This window comes from Sphaeramia orbicularis, chromosome 19 (assembly GCF_902148855.1).
Source record: "Sphaeramia orbicularis chromosome 19, fSphaOr1.1, whole genome shotgun sequence".
Classification (NCBI taxonomy): Eukaryota; Metazoa; Chordata; class Actinopteri; order Kurtiformes; family Apogonidae; genus Sphaeramia; species Sphaeramia orbicularis.
This window is the reverse complement of record NC_043975.1, coordinates 42,407,582-42,428,017: the sequence shown is the minus strand read 5'-3', so window position 1 is coordinate 42,428,017 and position 20,436 is coordinate 42,407,582. Positions and strand designations below refer to the sequence as shown.

Below are 20,436 nucleotides of genomic sequence, written 5' to 3'. Positions count from 1 at the left end.
ATATGAACATTTTGAAATGTCTGAAGCGCAAGTTTACCAGTATTCTGTCTGTTATTTCAATGTTTGGTGTATTTGTAGATCCATTGTATCTGTATGATGTAATTTACATGTATAAATGATAAACTGAGACAGAATATTGTCAAAATTACACTTAATTTTCTTAAGAAATTTCAGTTTGTTCATGTTATTCACATTATTTTAAAGGATAGTTGGTAGATGTAAATATTTTCATCCCATAATTTTACTTTTTTCACTGTAAAAGACAGAGGAAAGTTTGGTGTTGACATTATTTCTATATTATTCTTTTATTATTTGAGTGGTCCGGCCCACTGCAGATAAGATTTGACTTAGTGTGACCCCTGAACTAACATGACTTTGTCTCCCCTCCGCTCTACAATTGTCATATGACAGAACACCCCCGCTCACACCCGTTCATTAACTACTAACTTAATGCCCTTTGGAGTCTGTAACTAACCCTAAAATCAGAACTGTTGACATCCTCCAAAGATCATAGACCACAGGTGTCAAACATGCAGCCTAGGGCGGGGCCAAAACCGGCCTGCCAAAAGTTCCAATCTACCCCGCGGGATGAATTTGCAAAATGCAAGTTAGGGCATCAAACTGGAAAATAGTACCATAATAACCTATAAATAATGACAACACTAGGGATGTAATGATATGAAAATTTCATATCACGGTTATTGTGACCAAAATTATCATGGTTATCATTATTATCGCGGTATTATTGAAATTGTGCTCAAAATGTTCAAAAAGTACTTATACACGCACTGAAATAATTTAACCAAATTGTATTTAAAACAAAAAACAAAAACAAAAAAAACAAATAAAATTATTGGCACAATGTACCTTCTGTTGGCAGAAACATTCAAATATTAACCCTTAGTGGTCTGAGCCTATTTTGTCCATTTTTCAGTCCTTTTGATTTTGCCTTTATATACTATATAAACAAATGTTTACTATACCCATGTTTGGTATCTGTTTTTTCAGCACAACTTCATCTGTATCATGTGTCTATTATTGTTTCACTTTAACCTACTATTAAACACAAAAGGGAAAAAAAACACAAAAAATATAAAATCCAATTTGAAAAATGTATATACTTTATTGCATAAATAACACAAAGATGCTTAATGAACCTTTTCAAAGACTTTAAAAGTGAATATTGGTTCCAAATATTAGGTATATACAATTAAAACTGTAATAAATTAAAACTATACTCAAATATTTGACATAAAAGCAGATCTTTACATAGGAGTTTTTTCCCCTAAAAGTGCGGTAATCAAACAGGGTTATCACGATAATTAGAATTTAAACGGTAATACTAACGGTATGCAATTTTACCGCCATTTATCATTATACCGGTAATTGTTACATCCCTAGACAACACCAATTTTTTCTCTTTGATTTAGTGCAAAAAACATTAAATTGTGAAAATGTTTACATTAACAAACCATCCTTTAACAATAACGTTGAATAACTGGAACAAAATGAAGAAATGAAGAAAATTAAGTGCAATTTTAACAATTTTCTGCCTGTTACTAAATGTTTTGTGCATATGTATAAATGATAAGACGAGGCATAATATTGATGAAATTATGCTTACATGTCTTAACAAATTCTGATTTTTTTTTTTTTTTTTTTCAGGTTATTCACATCCTTTTTATTTGGAAAGTTTGTAAATGTAAATATTGGCTTAATTGTGCGTTATTTTTTGCATGAAAACAATTTAGAGTTGTCATTATTTATTGCACAGGTGTCAAGCATGCGGCCCGGGGGCCAAATCTGGCCCGCCAAAGGGTCCAATCTGGCCTGTGGGATGAATTTGTGAAATGTAAAAATTACACTGAAGATATTAACAATCAGTGGTGTCAAAATCATTTTGATTCAGGGTCCACCTACAGACACATACAGACCAATTAGATTTGAAGTGGGTCAAAACCAATAAAATATTATAATAACCTATAAATAATGACAACCCCAAATTTTCCCTTTGTTTTTTTGGTGTAAAAAATGTAAAATTACATGAAAATGTTTACATTGCCAAACAATACTTTTACAAAAAAATGTGAATAACCTAAACAAATATGAACAAACGGAAATGTCTTAAGAAAAGTAAATGCAATTTTACCAGTATTCTGCCTGTTACTAAATGTTTTGTGTGATTGTAATGCACATGTGTAAATGATAAACTGATAAACTGAGGCAGAATATTGTTAAAATGTTAAAATTGCACTTGTTTTTCTTAAGACAATTCAAGTTATTCATGTTATTCAGATTTTTAAGGAAACTTCGTAGATTTAAACCTGATCATAATATAATTTAACTTTTTTCACTGTTATTTTACTGGTTCGGCCCACTGCAGATCAAATTGGGCTGAATGCGGAACTGAACAAAAAGGAGTTTGACACCCTTAATTTATTGGCTGTCATGCTATTATTGTACTGGTCCGGCCCACTTCAGATTAAATAGGGCTGAGTGTGACACCCCCCCCCCCCCCGAAAGAAAATTAGATTGAGACCCCTGCCATAGACCCTTTTTAAGGTGGATATTTGTGTCTTCATGTCAAATGTGTGTTGGTGTTCTCAGACTCCATGTGACATTTACAGACTCTGTTTCCAAACTAACTCTGTCCTGTGTTGCAAGAACTGTGGATACGAACATGTGGTGATTGAATGTGTGGAGAAGGGAACTAATGTGGCAATAGTTTGGTAATACATGGGTAATGAAGTCTTAATAAACGAGAATAATAACCATGTAACTCCAGTAATAGCAGTGGGAACATGTAGAAGATAAGATAAGACTTTATTGATCCCACAGTTAACAGCAGCAACAAGTACACAAGTTCAAAGATAAAGACCGGTAGAAAAAAACACAGGAGAGAAATGAAATATAAAAGAAATTGAGAAATTTGGCATTTATATAAATGGAGAATTAGAATTAAACATTTTTAAAATATATGTATGAATGATTTGTGTCTAAGTATTGTCGTTAACAAAAACTAACGAAATGATGAAAACTAGAATTGTAAAAACATTTTCGTTAACTGAAATAAATACAAACTATAATTTAAAGAAAAAAACATAACTAAGTGAAACTGTATTGTGTGTTTACAAAACTAACTAAAACAGATAAAAATTATGGATAAAATTCCCTTCGTTTTCATCTTTGTCAATGTCGGATTGATATGGGATCGATTTATTTCGCTCTAGCAATTTTAGCTGGCACCATATGACACTTCACGGTCCGTCACTTGTGGTCACTTGTGGTTTCCAGTCGTCTTCTGGTCCCCACTCTACCTGGAAACAGGGAGACTAAAGTTGGGAGAAAGCAGCAGAGTCCTGTCTGGGATTTATTTGAATACGACGGAGAAGAAGGGAAAAGATTTGAAAAAACTAAAACTAAACTAAAACTAAACATTTAGAAAAAACAAAAAATAAAATAAAAATGAGCAAACATGCTCTAAAAACGAATTAAAAGTAACTGAATTAGAGAAAAAAAAAGTCAAAACTAAATAAAACTAACCAATAATGAAAAATCCAAAACTATTAGAACCTTGCTATGTAAGTACAAATAATAATTATTATATTATAATGCTGGAGTTCCTCTCAGTTCAACATTATATTTTAAGATGAAACTGTGTTTGACCATGTGACCTGGAAATGGAGTTTTATTTAACCCTTAAAGACCCACAACTGTTTTTGTCACAACTTCCAAATGACTTTTTTTTCTGTCTTTCCCAAATGATTTATCACTATTTATTATAACATCATCCTCTGTATTTTTCATTTTTCAGTGAAAATCAAGTATTTTTCTATATTTAATTCACTGATCATGTAGATGTTCATTAAAGCTCAGACTAAATTCAAAGGTTATTAAATCAAATCAGACAAAAATGAGGAAATAGTGACTTTTTCAACCAAATCTGTCATTAACTGAACATAATCCCAGTGTGTCCATTCACTGTCACTGATCCAACTCCATGGGTTTGACTGGGGAATCAATGTTGGAGAAGATGACGGTGTTTCCATGGTAACTACGAAGCCTCTGAACATCCAAATATGGTCATATCTGATGAGCATGAAAAGATGAAGAACTGTATTTGACACCAATTATTGACATGAATTGATAGGATTAGTGGATAAAACAGGAATACAGAGGAATAAAACAGTTTAGATCAGTAGATGGTTTTAGTTTTTGAGCGTTAACAGAATAAATACAGGGTTCTGAATGGTATGACATGACACATTTTCTTTATTTTTCAAGTATTTTGCTATTTTTCTCCTCAATTTGAGAGGATGTTTTCACTTTTATGCCAGATTTCAAGGTTTTTAGTTAATTTTTTCCTTATTTTTCAAGTATTTTGCTCATTTTACTTGTTTTTTTATCCTATGAATAATTGAGGTAAAACTGCTGGTGAATCAGTGTTGGAGAAAATGACGGTGCCTCCACGGTAACTATGGAGCCTCTGAACGTCCAAATATGGTCATATCTGATGGCCATGAAAATATGAAGAACTGTATTTTACACCAATTATTGACATGGATTGATAGGATTAGTGGATCAAAAGGTATTGAACAGTTTAGATCAGTAGATGGTTTGGGGTTTTTATGGGTTAAATGTCATAATTGGCTGAAACATGTAAAACTACCTATTTATACTGACATTCGGATTAATATTCCATTTAACCAAACATCAAATGTGAAGAGGACCCTCCTGTTTCAGTCGTTACTACTGGACTTATTACATTAAAGCACTGTTATTTAAACTGAACTCACTGTTTCCTCATTAAAACCCATCTGTCATGTATGTGCTTGTATGTTACTAATACACAGATGAAGAACTTCTGTTTATATCTGTTTCATTTTGCTGTTTGCATGATAAATGTGCCTTTTTTGCGACTTTTTTTAAAATTTGCACTGCCTGAAACAGTGTTTCCAACCTCTGCGCTGTGGCACATGAGTGTACTGTGGAGGGTTATCCAGTTTCACCTGATTGGTACTTTAAGCAAGTGGCGTGCTATAGATATGTATGACTGCATGCACCAATGAACAATTCTACAACTACAGGCTCCTGTTTCCATTTGCAAAGTGAAAGTGAACCAGTCCTGATGTGGTGCATTCTGTTGATAAAGCCCCCCCCCACACACACACACACACTAGTGATGCACAGATGAGTGGGTTACCTGCAAACCCCAGGCATCAGGTTAGGGTGGGGGGTGTGTGCCTCTATTCTACTGTTATATGACAGACCTCAGTCCATAAGTCGGGGTGGTCTGTATGAGGGGTCGCTGATGCACCCTTCTCAGCTTTCTTGTTCCAAACACCTCATGACAGTGTCGCCCCTGCACCCCCTATGTGCTCCCCATTCTGGAAAACAAAGCTGTTTCAGCTCTGGTCCCTTCCTCCACATCCTACTGTATCCATAGGAGGTGGGCTTATTGAGAGTCTGGTTTCGACCAACTCGATATGTGAAGTGTCATGAGACAACTTTTGTTATGATTTGGTGCTATATAAATAAAATTTAATTGATTGATTATTCCTGCAGGAATTGAAGAAACACACACAAGAAGATCTTCAATTCCTCCCAGAATTATCATCTGTGTGTTCGACTAAACAGGCCCAACTTTCACACCGAGTAAACTGAGACCAGATTTGAATTCTATTTCAATAAATATAATTTATGTTTGGGAGTGTGCTTTGTGATTTATCTGCAGTAGAATATGTGCCGCGGCTCAAACAGGTTGAAAACACTGTCCTAAAGGAGCTGAGCCTATGAGGCCCATGCCAGTATTTCTACTTCACTGTCCACACCTGAACTGTCCGTATTTTTGGGGTCCATGCCAGTCCTTCTACTTCACTGTCCACACCTGAACTGTCTGGTGCTTTTTTTGGTTCCGTGCCAGTCCTTCTACTTCACTATAGACACCTAAACTGTTTTGTGCTTTTTGGTTCCATGCCAGTCCTTCTACTTCACTGTAGACACCTGAACTGTTTGGTGCTTTTTGGTTCCATGCCAGTCCTTCTACTTCACTGTACACACCTGAACTGTCTGGTGCTTTTTGGTTCCATCTTATCTCATGGCTGTTTTTATGGCTGCATTCCTATAATCGAAGGTTGGAAGTGGATTCATGCCAGTAAACTGCACTGTTCATTATAGTGTGAATAAATACAGCAGATGGTTGATTGTTTATTTCTGGGGCCAATTTGTTGCAGTATATTTGTATATATTAGGGTTGGAAATCTTAGCTTTCAGGCCGATTCGATATGCATCTCGATACAGCATCTCCGATCTGATATATTAAAAATACGTTGTGGCATCTCACGATCTGATACGAGTCATACCCAAATCACGATACAGAGCAATTAAGCACGTTCTGATTCAACACATTCATTCTGGTAAAAAAAAAAAAAAAAAAAATGCAGTCCAATTCAATGAGCTGATCATTCCCTGTGTGCTTGCAATGCAATGCACAGGGGACTATTGTTCGTTGTATTTATTATTCCCCATGTGTTTGCAATGCAATGCACAGGGGACTATTGTTCGTCATATTTATTATTATCAGGGGCTCGGGCATTGACACAAGCACCTCTCCCCCATTGCAAAGCAACTACTACTACTACTACTGCTACCAAAAATACTACTACTACTACTACTACTACTACTATTACTGTTACTTGTACTCCTCCTTGTCCTCCTATTACTGTTAAACTGATTCAAACTAATTCTCTCTCACACACACACACATACACACACACACATGCACACACACACACACACACTCACACACAGCTCTTCAGTTCTCAACTGCAGACAGAGTATAGAACACAGACAGTTGAAGCTCAGGTGTCAGGTGATCAGCATCAGCCAATCAGGTCACACATGACTAATTAACTAATTATTATTATACTAACTAACTAATGGGGAGAGGAAAAAATCAGCCAGAAAAGTCCACTTTTTCCCGGACACTACTACTTCGCCATACTTTGACCTACAGACTTCATTTAAACTTTAAAATACAGGCATTTTTGTCCTCTCCGCACGAATGTACTTGGTATGAGGATGGGGTTTACGGTTTTCAATAGGTGAGTCTTCAAAAACCTCTGGGTTGAGTGAAAACTGTCCAAATTTCCTGAGTTAGAGTGTGTGATGTCATCACGCTAGAGTGTGAGAGCAGAGAAAATTCAACTGAAAATTCTCTGAATAACTTGCCCTCCTGACCAAACGATACATCGCAGGCGAATGATCTTTTCCAAAAATGTAGCCATGGTTCCTGGGCTTCATATGAACCCATGTTTGAAGACCTAGCTCTTTTTAAAGTGACATGGCAGGCAGGAGTTTGGAGGCGTATACCTGCTTTTCTCCCATTAACTCTCCATTGTAGCAGATTCCTTCTTGTCTTTGTCAGTTTACTGTTTTTAAATTGCCCAAACTCAGCCACTTCTGACAGTACGGAAAAAAAACCTACATCTGTGTGTTCCCCAGGCCCTTCTGACGCTCACGGTCATTTCGGTTTTCACCTATCTTTTACGGTTTTCCCGTAATTAGCAGTTTTCCGGAAGCTGCTCTGGCAGATCTCAGAGGCTGATTTCTGCTCCTTTTTTTGTCTGTGTCTCAGAGCGGCACTGTGTCTCCATGGCAACGGCCCCTCTGCTCTGTGTCCCAGGTGTGTCCAATAAACCCAATCAATCTGACATGTTTCTCCTCCCATAGCAACCCTGGAGAGTCCATAGCAACGCTGTGTGTGTGAGAGAGAGAGTACTTATACTATTACTATTAGTATTACTACTTTTACTACTATGATAACTACTACTAAAAATACTACTACTACTACTACTACTAGCAGTACTAAAAATACTACTACTACTAAAAATACTACTACTAATACTACTACTACTGTTACTACTATGATAACTACTACTACTACTACTAAAAATACTCCTATTACTACTACTAAAAACACGACTACTACTACTACTACTACTAAAAATGCTCCTACTACTATTACTAAAAATTCTACTACTAGAATACTCCTACTACTACTACTACTACTACTAAAAATACTACTACTAGTAGTAGTACTACTAAAAATACTACTACTACTAAAAATACTACTTCTACTACTTCTAAAAAAACTACTACTAAAAATACTACTACTACTACTACTACTAAAAATACTACTACTACTATTAAAAATACTGCTACTAAAAATACTACTACTACTTTTATTACTACTGGTACTTCTACTTCTCTTCCTAATACTGATAGAATAAACTGATTCAAACTGATTCTCTCTCATACACACACACACACACACCTATACAGGTACGGGTGGTTTATCAGGACTTTTTTTCCATACCAGTGTGATCCTCCATTATGGGGACACCCCTTTCCCGTTGTCCTAGAGACAAATAACAAGCATGAAACTGCTCCTTGTGCCACTGGGTACATTTCCCTCTACTCAGAATTCTATTCTATTGAAGCAGACTGGAAATATGATGATCTGACCCCATACATGATTGTAAGGACAGGGTGGAGGGGGAGTTTCTGGGCGTTTCTGGATTTATTGTGACTTATGAGGACCATCATGGATTATCAGGACATTACCCACACACACACACAACTGCAACTAACCCTTAATTATGAGGACCATCATGAATTACCAGGACATTACCCCCCCCACACACACACACACACACAACTGTAACTAACCCTTAATTATGAGGACCATCATGGATTATCAGGACATTACCCACACACACCCACACACACCCACACACACAACTGTAACTAACCCTTAATTATGAGGACCATCATGGATTATCAGGACATTACCCACACACACACCCACACACACAACTGTAACTAACCCTTAATTATGAGGACCATCATGAATTATCAGGACATTACCCACACACACACCCACACACACACAGCTGTAACTAACCCTTAATTATGAGGACCATCATCAATTATCAGGACATTACCCACACACACACACACAAAACTGTAACTAACCCTTAATTATGAAGACCTTAATGGATTATCAGGACATTACCCACACACACACTCACACAACTGTAACTAACCCTTAATTATGAGGACCATCATGAATTATTGGGACATACATATATATGTATACACATACACTGTTTCTTACATATTTTACCAGTATTTTGCTAGTGGTTGATGCTAAGTATGAGCCCTGCTTTCCATGAAACATCACAGGACTAGCTACACATTGAAAGTTTCTCATTTTCTGATATTTCTGTCATGATTACAACCTCTTTGAAATGACCAGATGTTAGAATAATGCATTTGTAGCATATGTGTTATTACATAGGTACAAAGGCTAATATGTATAGAGTGAATACTATTAAAGGCCTATGTAATGTTGTAACAGTAACTATATGGTAATAGGCTAGTGAACAGAACACTAGGATCAGCTCTAGGAGACAGAGGCACAGACTGAACATTTGCTTTTAAATTGTTTCAATATATTGAGACTAAGACAAACAACTATATACTAATAGTTAAATGAAAATGAAGGCAATACCTCAGGTGTTTTTTTTTTAAGGAAAAATATATACAACTATTTCAAAAACAATCTTATGTCACAATATGATGAAACAAACATGTTCAATGAACCATTTACACAACCCAGAAAACCATATACAACTATAACAACTATATACAAACAATCAGGTGTCATAAAATTGCACTCAGACAGATCACTTATGGCACTCTCTAAAACAGTTCCTGTCCACAACCACACAGAGGTTCACATCACAGGCCTCCCACTTCCAAACTTCCAGTTGTTGTTTACCTCTAGGCAGCATCTGTACTTCAGTCTGCCTTTGGCCTTCTGGTTTATGTCTGGACCAGACGAAATGGATACAGGACCATGATTGGTTCTCCTGCTTTGAGGAACACCTACCTTGGCCACACCACAAAGCTGACACAGCAGCTCCACCACCATGGGCAGCAGCATGGTGGTGGACCCCATATAAAGACCACTCTACATGTCCATTTAAGTCGATGGGCCATGGCTAGGCTAACCACATCCACATGACCCAATGGGGCGCGGCTAGGCTAACATTAATAACGAACTTTTGACTCACCAACTCCAGTGATGACACAAGTCCATTTGACACTGTTCAGGTCACAGTAGACGGCCCCTATAAGCACTACACAATACACATTAAGTATCAACTCACAGAAAGGTGTAAAAGAGTGAAAACATTATATGGGATATAATTGGGTGTGCCATGTCATGTGACTGTGACGTCAGTAAATGCAGAGTACCGATTGGCTGTACAGGCCCAGGTGACCTTCTCACAAGATACCACGAGATTTTGACCGTGGGTATATTCAAGCAGAGGGGAAGAAAACGACAGGCAGACAGGATTTATCACCTGGGTAACTTTATATCTGGTAAAAGTAGTTCTGGACCAGGGAAGGGTCAGAGTCAAATGAGTTTGGAACCGCATCTGTTCTAAAAAATATATATATTATTTTAATTCAAGCAAGATGCATGCATTTGGAAGACAATTTTCCCTTTTGAGGGAGCTGAATGATCAAAGTTCAGTGCTCACACCTGAGAAATATTTTCAAATTTCAAGAAAAGTTCTTCACTTCAAACAAGACCAATTAAACCGTAAGAATGGATTAATAAAATTAGCCAATATATAAAACACAAAATGAAACCCAAATGGAGCCTAAATGGTAAAAAATAATGCATAAAAAAAATAGTAAGAATGTGAATATAATTCTAAAAATATTGTAGTCAATAAACAGGTTCATCTCAAAAAATTAGAATATCATGAAAAAGTTAAATATTTTTTGTCACTCATTTCAGAAAGGTTAACCCATACATTATATAGACTCTTTAGACATAAAGTAAAATATTTCAACCCTTATTTCTTGAAATGTTGATGTTTATGGCTTACAGATAATGAAAACCCAAAATTCAGTGTCTCAGAACATTAGCATATTACGTAAAATCAATAAAAAAAGGATATTTTCAACATAATACCAGTCTTCTGTAAAGTCTGTTCATTTCTATGTTCTCAGTCCTTGGTTGGTTCTACTTTTACATGAATTCCTGCATCAGTGTGTGGTGTCATGGAGGTGCTCAGCCTGTGGCACTGCTCAGGTGGAATGGAAGCCCAGGTTGGTTTGATCGTGTCCTTCAGCTCATCTGCATTGGTGGATATGCTGTCTCTGATCTGCCTCTGGACAATCCACCATAGATTCTTTATGGAGTTCAAGTCAGGCGAGTTTTCTGGTCCATCAGTCCCAGTAACACCATGGTCATTGAACCAGCTTTTGGTACCTTTGACAGTGTGGGCAGGTGCCAAGTCCTGCTGGAAAAGGGAATCAGCATCTCCATAAAGCTTGTCAGCAGAAGGAAGCATGAAGTGTTCTAAAATGTCCTGGTAGATGGGTGTGTGGACTGTGGACTTCAGAAAACACAGTGGACCAACACCATCAGATGCCATGGCACAACAAACCAGCACTGACTGTGGAAACTTCACACTAGACTTCAACGTGGATTCTGTTCCTCTCCACTCTTCCTTCAGACTCTGGGACCTGGATTTCCAAATGACATGCAAAATGTACTTTCATCTGAACAGAGGACTTTGGACTGGTTCAATGACCATGGTGTTACTGGGAGTGATGGACCAGCAAACTCATCTGACTTTAACTCCATAAAGAATCTATGGTGAATTGTCCAGAGGCAGATCAGAGACAGCAGATCCACCAATGCAGATGAGCTGAAGGACACGATCAAACCAACCTGGGCTTCCATTCCACCTGAGCAGTGCCACAGGCTGAGCACCTCCATGACACCACACACTGATGCAGGAATCCATGTAAAAGTAGAACCAACCAAGGACTGAGTTCATACAATTGAACAGACTTTACAGAACACTGACATTTATGTTGAAAATATCTTTTTTTAATTGATTTTATGTAATATTAAAATTTTTTGAGACACTGAATTTTGGGTTTTCATTGTCTGTAAGACATAATCATCAAAATTTCAAGAAATAAGGGTTGAAATAGTTCACTTTATGTCTAAATGAGTCCATATAATATATGGGTTTACCTTTCTGAAATGAGTGACAAAAAATATTGAACTTTTTCATGATATTCAAATTTTTTGAGATGTACCTGTAGATCTAACAATTTTTCCAATAAACATGAGGTACACATTTATCCTCAAAATACAAAACTTTCCATTAGTAAATATATATATAATGTCTTACCACTGAGAGACAAAATACAGAGGGAAAATATTTCATATAAATATTTTATTGCGTCCAAAAACTGTTTTCCAGTCAGCTGTTCCTTTATTTCACTGGGTCAAACTTAGGCTCCATGAATACCATTTTGGTCAGCTACAGCTATTAGCTCTAACTTAAGGCAACAAAAAAAAGAAACACAACTCAATGTCGAATGCATCCCTCCAAAGTGAATGAACATTAAAATACACTATATTGCCAAAAGTATTCACTCACCTGCCTTGACTCACATATGAATTTAAGTGACATCCCACTCTTAATCAATAGGGTTTAATATGATGTGGGTCCACCCTTTGCAGCTATAACAGGTTCAACTCTTCTGGGAAGGCTTTCCACAAGGTTAAGGAGTGTGTTTATGGGAATTTTGGACCATTCCTCCAGAAGCGCATTTGTGAGGTCACACACTGATGTTGGACAGAAGGCCTGACTCTCAGTCTGCGCTCTAATTCATCCCAAAGATGTTCTATGGGGTTGAGGTCAGGACTCTGTGCAGGCCAGTCCAGTTCATCCACACCAGACTCTGTCATCCATGTCTTTATGGACCTTGCTTTGTGCACTGGTGCACAGTCATGTTGGAACAGGAAGGGGCCATCCCCAAACTGTTCCCACAAAGTTGGGAGCATGGAATTGTCCAAAATCTTTTGCTTCAGCATACCAAGAGGTTTTGGACAATTCCATGCTCCCAACTTTGTGGGAACAGTTTGGAGCTGGCCCCTTCCTCTTCCAACATGACTGTGCACCAGTGCACAAAGCAAGGTCCATAAAGACATGGATGACAGAGTCTGGTGTGGATGAACTGGACTGGCCTGCACACAGTCCTGACCTCAACCCCATAGAACCCCTTTGGGATGACTTAGAGCGCAGACTGAGAGCCAGGCCTTCTGTCCAACATCAGTGTGTGACCTCACAAATGCACTTCTGGAAGAATGGTCCAAAATTCCCATAAACACACTCCTTAACCTTGTGGACAGCCTTCCCAGAAGAGTTGAACCTGTTATAGCTGCAAAGAGTGGACCCACATCATATTAAACCCTATTGATTAAGAATGGGATGTCACTTAAATTCATAAGCGAGTCAAGGCAGGTGAGTGAAAATTTTTGGCAATATAGTGTGGTACATAATATTAGGGGTCAACCCTTGTCAGTCTTGAAGAGAACAAACTCTACAGCACAATGGATACTGATTTCCCCTTCAGCTTTCTTTTTTCCAACATCAAACCTCTTCCTCACAAAATCTCTAATATTTTGAATTGTTCTTTTTCTTATAGCAGGATCCTCTGCAACTTTACACTGCTCACATTCTGTCTTTGCTGTGAGACTTCCCTTGGAAATGTGGCTTTTGAAATACTTCATAACAGCACTGACTTCTTTTGTGCTCCATGGCCTTTAAACAGTTGTCCTTCGTCTGGGCACTGCAAAAATCACAACAAAATATCATTTTCTTTTTGAGAAAACAAGTAATACACCTAAGTATAGCATAAATGTTTTAGTTTGTTTCCAGGTTAATAAAATGTTTACCAAAGTTTACAATAGATTTAAAATGACATCATGTTCAACTAGAAAATTGAGCTGTTCCTGAAGAATGCATATGGTTGCTGCTGACTGACAACCTGATAACTGGCTTTAGTATTGAAATGTGTTGCTAAGCTTGGCATAATATGTATTTAAAATAATGAATGTGGCAAATCTCTTATCTTGTATTGTCTTTAATGCACCTCAATAATGAAAATAATTGTTGTCTCTTAATAAAACGGAAAAGAAAGCCAGTGTGTATGTGCAAATAAACGTCACTTTCATCTAGAGCTTTATCTCTTTACGGGCCTGGAGTAACATGAACAGGGTCACACTCAAGGAGCTTGAATCAAAAACTCACCAGAAACCTTTCTGCTTGTACCCTTGGAGCTCTCTGCCTCTGCTAGAGTCACTTCTCCTGTGGAATAATGCAACAGTTGCAATACATTATACACAATATCTCACCTAAATCTGAACAGATAAGTAGAATCTTCACCAAACCATACTAACTTGTTTTGGACAATCAAAAAATATTTAATAAATGGTGGACAAAAGAAGATCAGTCTGCCAATAGGCCATGAGTATAAACAGGGGCATCTAAAAAAATTAGAATGTGGTGGAAAAAATTCAATATTTTTTGTCAGCTCTTTCAGGAAGACACATCTGTGTATTTTCTAGACTCATTACATGTAAACTAAAATGTTTGTAACATTTTTTTTTCAAATGTTAATTTAGATACAACTATAGCTCAAAAAACTGAAAAACATATATCTTGAAATAGAATATTTCATTTCAAATTTGAGTAATTCCCATAAATCTGTCAGTCAGGTTCTGTACACACTACCACAATCATGATGAAGACTGCTGAGTTGACAGTCGCCTAGAAGACACTTATTGAATCCCTCCAAGAGGGGGGTAAGCCACAGAGGATCATCACTGAAAGGGCTGGCTGTTCACAGAGTGCCAGATTAAAGTAGATTCATAGAAAGTTGACTAAAAGGACAAAGTGTGGTAGCAAAAGATGCACAAGCAACAGAAATGACCACAGCCTTGAGAAGATTGTCAAGCAAAACGGATTCAAGAACTAGGTGGAGTTTCACAGGGAGTGGACTGAGGCTGGAGTCACAGCATCAAGAGCCACCACACACAGAAGCATCTTCATAAAGCTGGTCAGCAAATAGAAGCATGAAGTGCTCTAAAATCTCCTGGTAGATGCTGTGTTGACTTTTGACTTTATAAAACCCAGTGGACCAACAGCAGCAGATGACATGGCACCCAAACCATCAGTGACTGTGGACACTTCACACTGGGCTACAAGCAGCTTGGATTATGAGCCTCTCCAGTCTTCCTCCAGACTCTGGGATCTTGATTTCCAAATTAAATGCAGAATTTCCTTTCACCTGGAAAAAGGATTTTGGACCACTGAGCAATGATCTAGTTCTCCTTCTCCAGGTGAGACTCTTCAGACGTCTCCGGTTCAGAAGTGACTTGACATGAGGAATGTGACACTTGTAGTCAAATCTCTGACTCTTGATGCTGTGACTCCAGCCTCAGTCCACTCTCTGCAAAACTCCACCAAGTTCTTGAATTGGTTTTGCTTAATCTTCTCCAGGCTGCAGTCATCCCTGTTGTTTGTGCACCTTTTCCCACCACACTTTGTCCTCCAGTCAACCTTTCATGAATCTGCTTTGATCCAGCACTCTGAACAGCCAACCCTATGACCAATGATCTTCTGTGGCTGACTACCTTTGTGGAGGCTGTCACTGAGTGTCTTCTGGACAACTGTCAGGTCAGCAGTCTTCCCCATGATAGTGGTCATGTGTACTGAACCTGACTGACAGATGCATAGGAATTATACAGCAGAAATCCTCATTTACTTAAACTAGAAGGTAAATATTCAAACATTTTGAGGTGCGTTTCTTTTTCTTTTTTATGTAGGCTGCAATGATCTAAATTAAAATAAAAAAAAATGCTTGAAACCTTTTAGTTTACATGTAATGAGTCTGAAATATCCTGTTTTCAATGCCTGAAATAATAGTCAAAGAATATTGAACTTCTCCATTATTTTCCTTCTAATTTTTTGAGATTACCTATTGTCATACCTGCAGCCAGACATTAGTCTGGTTTTGTCTGTCTTTTATGTTTTGTTGGTCACTTCCTGTTTTATTTTGTTAAGTTTCCCCTCATGTGTCTTGTCTGTTGTCTTTACTTCCTGTTCCCTGATCATTCTCACCTCTCACCTGATTACCTGTCTCCGCCCTGATTTGCTTCACCTGTGTTTAGTTGTCTTCCCTCCCTTTTGTGTATTTAAACCCTGTCTCTTCCCCCTGTCAGATGCCAGTTTGTAACTCCAGTAGTTCTTACCAGCGTTTTGACCTCGTTTGTCTGCCTGTTTTTGACCTGTTTTGGATTCCTCGGTTTTCTTGTCTTCTGCCTGCTCCCTGTCGGTTTTTGTCTGCCTCATCTGATACCTGGTTTTGACCTTCTCGCCCTGACTACCGGTACGTGAGTTTGCCTTGTCCTTATGTCCTGTTGCCCGATTGATTGCCCGCCTGTGTATGACCTGTTTCTGTCCCTGACCTCCCTTTGCTTTTCCCCAGTCGGGAAAAATACCCCTAACACCGCTCGGGGAGACGGGCTGTCGCCCTCGATCCGGAGGACGAATCAGAGGAGGATATCACCAACCATTATCCTCAAGATTCTGTCACTAATAATATTTTTTCACCTATGTGTGATTAATAAACCTTTTGAACCATATTTTTGGTGTTTGAGTTCTGCATTTGGATTCTGTGTTTGTACTAACGTTATCACACCTATATATGAAAATGTGTAGAAACAACTGTCGAGCCTGCAAAGATTTTACTAAATTCTCAAGGCAACTGACCAAAAGATACTCAGAGTACACACTGGTTTATTCTATGTGATCTACATTCCAATTAAAGCTATACCGTATGGTGTGGCATTTTTACACTTTTCTTTTGTCATCTTAAAATGCTCCTAATAAGCATGTGTCAAACTAAAATGTAAAAGAAATCCACCAGATACTGAAACTCAAATGTTTAATTCTCATATATTGCTCATACTTCTGATAAAATTCTTACCAATCATTTTATTCGGTCTGAATGAAATACTTGGCTGAGCCTCCTGTCAATCATCCATAATGGCCGTCCAGCATCCGATCCATTATCGCCATCCCTGCATCCGATATGTGTCCCGCTGAATCTGACGCTTCACTCGCGCTGCTTCTCCTGTCACTGACCACAGTCTAGGATGTGTTTGGATAGAACTCAAATGTGCATGTGGAAGGGGAAGAACGGATTTATTAACAGAAACAACTAAGGGGAACAAACAGGAGTCTGATGAATGAAGGATGGAGATAAAAGTCCGGAAGTCTGGTGTACTGGACTAAACAGACAGGTCTGCACAAAGCTCAGCTTTTATGACCGTGGGACTCCTACACATACATGTACTTGGTGTCACACACTGTAGGATGATGTAGGATAATAAATGTATGGACTATGAAACTTCAAATGTCCACGGAAAATTCACAGAGGCTGCACGTTCACAGTGTGTGCGCCCATCGCTTGGGCATCTCATCACCCAGCTGATGAGGTGCAGTGAAGACACTGACCCAGCGCTGCACAGACCAGACTCTTAAATACAGGGTCTACTGATGGAACAGGAGTCGCAGCAGGTGGATGATGTATCTGATTGCTGAGGTAGGGGTCCGGGGACACGCTGAAGCGGACCGGACCTCCGCCTCCAACGCGTGCATCAGGTGAGAGGAGGGGGGCATCAGAGCTCAGGCAGGGGGAAGTGGGAGGAGCTTTGGAGGGAGGCGCGTTGTTCATGTTCAAACTTTTACTAAATGCTGTGAGAAATGCCACATCGGTAGGTATAGCTTTAAATAAAGTGTAAATTAAGCTACAAGAGAATAATATTTAATATATACACTTTTCTCTAAGGTCAGGATCAGAGTCTTCATCACCGTCACTTATCTCTGCGGCACTCAATCCAGAGTCATTTCCAAGTCTCCTGTAGAAAGGAGTGTTTTAAAAAATGCACATTTAATTGACATACACATATAATTGCAAAACCAATACATTTATTGTGCTACAACAGTCATTTAGCAGCAGAGATGGTTAGTAATAAGCCACATCTACTTGAGTAACCTTTTGGGGTCAATTTTACTTTTTGAAGTAGCTTCAGCATACTTTCAATCTCACTTGGGCAGGTTTTTCAAGAATAAATGGTGTTATTAATGCTGCTACTTTTATTTATTGCTTTATAAATGTCTTTGCATTCTGTTAAGAGGCAGGTTGTCAGCTGGTCCCAGGTTTGTTATTATTTAATGCAATCATGAACATGGGTAGGACGTAGAATATCAGCTGGTCCCAGGTTTCCTGGTGCAGCCACACCATTAAATAACTCTGCAAAGAGCAGCAGCAGTATCATTTTCAAATCACTATAAGAGCTAATATCTACAGAAGAACAAACTATTAACAGGGCACACGGCAGCTGTATGAATCTATAAGATCAGAAAAGTGCAGGTGTGTCTGTTGGTCTGTGTCAGGCTTCAGAGCTGCTGCTGCTGTCTGCTCATGTAAACATTCAAACTGAAGGTGGGTCATCAGCCTGATGAGGAGAGGGAGAAAAGCACAGACCAAACTATTCACTTGAAATAAGACAAACTAATTTTTTTAGTGCTCATGACTGATATGTTTGAAGTTCAGATGGTCCTTAGTTTGAGGTAAAACAGGGAACACATTATTTCAATATATGATGATGAAACATTACAGCATCATCTCCCTGTTAACCAAATGAACTCATTAAATCACTTCTGTAGACATCTGTACTGGGATGACTGAATTTAAAGAACATATAAATTTGTGGAAACTCCTTAAATTTACTTCACAGGAAATGTGATGTGTTTAGCAAGTTAGCTTAGCTAACCAGTATTCAAACACATGTTTACAGAGAAAAAGAGCAAGCGTTGTCAGAATCTGTTGACAACAAATGAGTTTGAATAATATATGGGAGTAGTTGTTCAGTCTATGGAAGTAATGAAGAAAGAGGGAGCTGTTAGATGAAGAGTGACAGACAAACAGGTGAACCCTCAAACTCCATGTCTTTCACTGAAGTTACCAAGGTCTCCATCACTACCCACAGTACTGCTAAATAGCTGATTTCCCATCAAATGTGTACAATCAGAGCAGTCCTAATAAGAGAGAAACTGTCTTCACAATTCAGGGTAGTTCCTTGCCCATCCCCCAACACACCAGTGATAAAGTGCCTGAATCCACCGGGTTAATATTAGGATTGAGGAAACGACGTAACAACTAATGAAAAATGACATAAAATGAAGCCTAATTGGGAGAAGAGCTTGAGAAGTATACAGATGAAGTTATTTCCCAGCATAAGAGTCTCACATTGAAGGAATAAAGTTATTTCCCAGCATAAGGGTTTGATGCCTGGTGCATCACAGTGTTTGGATAAAGAACATAAGATAAGCACTCTCATGTCTCATGTAGCAGCCTAATGGAGGCTAATGATCCCAATCTGCATTCCATATGTATTAAAAGATGGCAAATGGTGGACAGTAGGTGTCAGCTGATGCTGGGACCAGATGATGAGTCAGGTTCCCAGGGTGATAATGGGGGCCTGGCTTAAGAAACATATATAAAAAAACATGATCCAGGACACCTGACATGGTTGTTTTTAAATATCATTAATTAATAGAAACAAATGCTGGGAACGGGGGATTTTGAAAGGAGGGGCCCGGGTTTGCGGGAAATCACGCCCCGAGCCCTGAAACAAGGTATAAAGGATGGGGGATTTTCAGTTACCCTTCAGACCATTCCCGGGTGTGTCTCTGTGTGTTTTTCCTTGCTTTTGCAAATAAACACATGTAAGGCTCTGAAGACAGATTGGTTCGGCTCATCATTGTCTCTGAAGAAGTTCTTTCCTGATCACCACTGAGACAGAATTCTGCAGTTTAAATTAGGCGGGGAAAAAGGCGCAGACCAACTATCAAGTCTCGTCACAGCCCGCGTCCCCGGTCCCATTTCGCCATTTTTAACTTACAGGCGCTAACAGTCCTATAGCAGCGCGGTCATTGTTTTTGTAAATTGTCTGTAAAATCTGTCCAATCGAAGGTGCCTGGGAGACATTGCTGTGTTTAAAACTGTTCCAGTTACCCCGTGATTGACACAGGAAACGTAGAGACCCGGAGGTACGTTATTTTGGGTTTCCCACTAATTTAATGCATTTACATTTACTCACACACTAACCCAGCCAAAACACTAACCAGGATAACACTAAACTAGAATCGAACCACAGTCACTTCACAGATACATGAAACAAGAATCTATGTGGAAACAAAAACATTACCGATGCTGTCTATTGACTATGAAACAATGTTGACAGTATTTCACCATTACTACCTCCTTGATTACAACACATAAACATGTCACTATCCACGGGCTGTACTTTGACACCGCCACAGTGTCTTCACTGTCATCGTTCTTGTAGATCGCCAAACCTTGAACCCAGCCACAGCAAAACTGTTCTTAGCTGTCAAAGGATTTGGGGTTTTTGAA

The 20,436-nt window shown here is 38.5% G+C and overlaps 1 long non-coding RNA gene across 1 annotated transcript; it reads right to left on the bottom strand.

Annotated features, from left to right (window-relative positions):
* Nucleotides 1–14,194: 14,194 nt before the first annotated feature.
* Nucleotides 14,195–17,874, bottom strand: LOC115410497 (uncharacterized). The gene is made up of 2 exons (XR_003934100.1): nt 17,790–17,874; nt 14,195–14,255 (listed from the first exon to the last, which is right to left on the bottom strand). It is a non-coding gene; the product is annotated as an uncharacterized LOC115410497 (long non-coding RNA).
* Nucleotides 17,875–20,436: the final 2,562 nt, after the last annotated feature.